Source organism: Bombus bifarius, unplaced genomic scaffold (genome assembly GCF_011952205.1).
Source record: "Bombus bifarius isolate JDL3187 unplaced genomic scaffold, Bbif_JDL3187 scf7180000009761, whole genome shotgun sequence".
In the NCBI taxonomy this organism is placed as follows: domain Eukaryota; kingdom Metazoa; phylum Arthropoda; class Insecta; order Hymenoptera; family Apidae; genus Bombus; species Bombus bifarius.
The window spans coordinates 30,009-35,015 of record NW_022885321.1 but is presented as its reverse complement, the minus strand read 5'-3'; positions in this window follow the sequence as shown (position 1 = coordinate 35,015).

The window sequence follows — 5,007 nt, the reverse complement described above, 5'->3', positions numbered from 1 at the left end:
CACGAAACCTCGCGGTCAAACCTTCATCCTGTTCCGCCCCACCTCAACATCTTTTCACAGCGAGAGAACAGCTATTTGAGTAGGGATTTCGATGCTTATTGAGTCGAACCGCGGCTATCTGTATTCCAAACACACGGTCGATTGTTACATCTCGTATTTGATCCGGGGATTCGCCATTTTTTGCGATTTCCTTATAGATGCGAGGAAAATTCGATTTGGAAGGGGAGCTCAACGTATTTGGTTCCTCGGTTATACATATGTTTGAATCGACCAATTCGAAAGCATGAGTTTGCTCCCGAAATTTTTTAAAGGAGAAATCCTCGTATAATTGAATTCATTTTCCTATTGTTCAAATATTCTTGTTCAAGGCTCAATTGTATCATCTTTTGTCTAATATTGACGTTGGCGTTATTGCTAAATGACACATGGTTTATCAAATAAAGTGTTGTATTCTTAACAGATATCTTAATAGATTTAGATAGACTTCTTAATAGATAAGTACACTGTAAACAGTACATATGGTTTTGAATTGCACGTAACCAGTTACACGAGGATTATCTGCAATAATAGTTTAATAGCTTATTTGCAAAATTTCTTGGAAAATTCCTAAATATATTCGAAGTTCCACATTGCTCTAATCTTATAGTTCTAAAAAAGATTCTAAAAGAGATTCTAAAAGAAAATTCTAGAAGATTCACTGCAGGCAGTATAATCGTATAATATAGCTTTGAATCAGACGCAATTAATTAAATACAAATAGTCATAACAATTTATTTGCAAAATTTCTCAGAATGTTTAAAAAATTATTCCAATTCTTGAATTATCCTAATCTTGCTATTCAAAAAAAAGGAATTTTAATAACATCGAATATTTTCACATATGAAGATCCGAAAGAGCTGGGAGCGAATGGAAATATCGAGTACCGATATTCGACGTTCCCAATTCCTTGATGTACTCACCGCGTAACGTTTCGAATCTCAAGAGAACACGGTTCGTCGTTAATCGTTTATTCTATGTTCTTGTGTCAAATCCATGCTTTATCAATTTTTATCGATTTATAATTGTTTTTTTGGAATTATATGACATAATTCCTTCGTCAAATAGCTGATAACGAACGACAGAGTGCGTGTTACAATATCTTCATTTTTACACTTAAATAATCCAGAGTTATCAGCATAAAAATTTAAATGACCGTAGCAAGGCCAAATGATGCAGTTAATTATCTTCATTGATCGTAAGAAATATCACGTTTCGCTTGATATTATAGTTATTTTATAATTTTCAAAAGTATAATTGCGAAGCACGATATGACAATAATATAACAATACCCGTGACAATAGTTAATTTATTAATTATAATAATAGTTATAGTACAATTATTTTGCTTTTTAGATGCGTATATTAATCTCCGTATAAACGGGATTATGATGTAAGATTCTTATTAAGGAGATTTCTATCTTTTCTCATCACGTTCATTACGAAATATATATAAGCAATCATGTATTATTCCAATTATCGCAGAAAAACATTCGGAACGTGGAAAAATAGATACTTTTAACTTGTATTTTCTGAACCTTTTAAGAACATCTGGTAATTAACATATTGCTGAACAATATAGTCATTCGTATCTGTAACATTTTATTTAATTCTTAAAACATTTAATTTCAATTGTAATTATTATGTTATAAATATTTCGATGTAAAAATTTGTTCTCAGTAGTATCTACAGATCTTTAATAATTATCAAATTCTTAAGCAACTTAATTAAGTTGTTATAATATTATTATAAATTGGCTTTCTATAAATTCGTTTATATTTCCTTGAATATTTATTTGTGATTTTCCTTCGTAGCCCTTATATTAATAAAATCTGGGACCGGCTAAATCTGCAATAATAAACAACTACAAGCAGAATATAAAACATATGTACCGATCAACTATCGCGCTAAAAAATTAAAGTTACACCGCATCGACTCGCCGGATTTTAAAGAGAGAATTTATATCGAGACCTTAAAGCATGTTCATTAATCGTTGGAACTAATTGCGGTATTATTTTCCTCTAGCTTCTCACAGAACAAAAAATGATTCGGTCTTGATTTATTCCTGACCTCTGCAAGAACTATTACTTTTGTTTCTGAATACTTTCTTCATGCAGCAAAAAAGTTAATTTATGGGTGGAAGGGAAGGGTTATTAAAATGGATTTCGAATTAACGCGCATAAGATATTGTCTGCTATATGCGGTGTCTTTTATTTGTTTACACATTTTTTATGATATCTATCTAGAAAAAGTAGATAATACATCTGTAATTATAATTTTGTTTAAGGAAACATCAAATTAATTATAACTATTAGACAATAACGAGGTGTCTTCATATATCGTTTATAATTAAAGTAAACCGCATTGAATATTATATATTTAAAATAATATACTATTATTGGATTAGATAATTGAATGTCAGTATTAACAATAATGTATAAGTGGAGAAGCCGACTAAAATACGTGTTAAATTGCCAATAAATTATGATGTGGTACAATTAACAATTCATGTTGCATCAGAATGCAATCACAAAATCATATTACGTTTCAGTATCATAGGATACTTCTCGGTAAAATAACGTGACAGGTTATATATTCAGGAAATTGGTTTCAACCTAGGTGGACAGCCAGCGGTATAGTTCTGCTAATAATACTTGACTCCAAGTTTCCATTTGCCACTGTTTCATTTTCCAGTCCACAATGGGGATGTCCATGATTACATATCGGATATTTATTAGCCGGTTTTGTTCTGCATCTAATAATTCCACATCGTATGTATTATCTCGCGAGTAACCACTTTTAGATTACGCTCGATTCCGTTTCCGAAAATGCAGGAAGAAGTAGCAGAAAGCAATATTAACGATACTGTGACGAAGCAATATTATCGAATCGTATTATTCTACTATTGAATATTATGATATAAATATAAATACTATTAAATACAGTATTATTCCAAAGCATGCTGATTTCGTAGTTTGTTTATTCTTCACAACATACATTCAAATTAGAAACTACAATTGATCATAAAAGTAAATTCATTTTAGCTACAGTGATGCTCGTTAAGAAAGAAGAAAGTATATAGACACCTTAGTCATGTTCTTAATACAATATATCAATATTACTGAGATATATGAATTAATGGTCAATACAATGATCAAAATTAATACTTACTATCTTTTTGTAGAATCAACAGATATATATTATATCATATTAAGTGTAAATTGTTTTATAACCATATCCTATTACTGATATTAATCCTATTAGTAAATAATAACATCCTATACATATTAATGATATATTAAAATTAAGTAAATGATTCATATGCTTATACGTGTATTAACTAGTTTGAAATATTGCTAGGATTAATCACAACATCAATTTGGAAGAATCATAACAATGAAACAAGGTAATGGTAATAAACTTCTTAAAATAATGAAATTATTCCACAATGTTTAATACTTGCAAATGATACTGCATATTGCATATTGTAGTAGTTTTCTCTAATAGTAAAATGGTTCTGGATCGTTCTTTTTACAATATTACAACTAAATTACATTTTGGTAAAAATTTCAATAACTAGAATAAAATATTTTTAAAGTGGTTGTTTGTATATTGTAGTATCAAGGAAAAATAATTTTGTAAAAATAATAAAAAACTAAATAGAAAAGTGAAAACGTCATATTTTTAGGTAATATATATGTGTATATATAATAGAACATTATGATTGATTTATAAAAGTTAACATGTAATAATGAAACTGACATTTGCACAATAATTATCAGATGTCGTAGAACTATTTTCAGTAAAAAATGATATACAATGGAATTTACAGTGAAAAATTCAGTACAGCTTTATTCAATTTTACCAACATTGAATGTACAACGATCTATTCTTTAAAAGAATGAAAAGAAAACAATAGGAACATTAGCGTCTGTAAATTTCAATTAAATCGCTATGTAGTCACGTTTTATTAATAATTTACAGTGTGGTCGCAGAGAAGTGTACAATAACCTTTATCGGGAGCCGCCGCCATTATATGGATGTTAAAGCATTATAAATAATCGAGATAGCCGTGTTGGCTAATAATATACGCGGTCGAATTAAAAATTTCTGAGATATGCAGTTGCATTAATATTTGGGCATTCTTTAAAACAGAATAACTTCTTTAAGATTGGACCGAACGACTTGAGTTCTCTTTTGAGAAATTTCAGCACATACATGACTGACATAAATGTACAAAACAGATTATTTAAATTTTCATTATAAGCTCGGGCAAAAAAGGTATGAAACGCGATCTTTACCGTTTTCTCCGCAATTCCGACTGATTAAAACTTTCCAAATTTTTCTTTCTCGTTAGTAATACATTAATCCTTCCAACTTCTCAAAAAAAGAAAGAAAAAAGGACGTTATTTGGTACAAATTTAATAAAGTTATCCTCTTTTAAATGGTATCCTAGAGGGTAACTCGACCAATTTATAATTATCACAGGAAAGTTGAAGGCCAGTCGATGTCAGGCTACGAGATAGTTTAATTAAATTTCTCTCTGCAACCGAGGTTGTTAAATATTTTTTCTAAATAAAATTCTATCTGCCGCTGGAAATACTGATGCATACAATGTGAATAGGTTTACTTTGATATCTTGTTTTGTTTTGCAAGAAAATGTGTCACTTTCTATTTTTACAAACATATGTACCTCAAAACTTTAAACCATAATTTTTTATTAAGTTGGAGTAACTTAATTTATTTTATGTTCCATAATTAAGGATGACAATTGTGAGAAAGATAAAGGATAAATTTGATGCAATATTTATGAGAGTAACCAATTAGTTGTTTGCAGTAGTTTTCATTTTCTACTTATTCTCGCTGAAGGTATTTATGAAATAGGATTAAAATTATCGAATCTATTGTATAAAATCAAAAGTATTCAAATAATTAAAGCTTTAATTGCGTTATATCGCAATTTCTGCTTAAA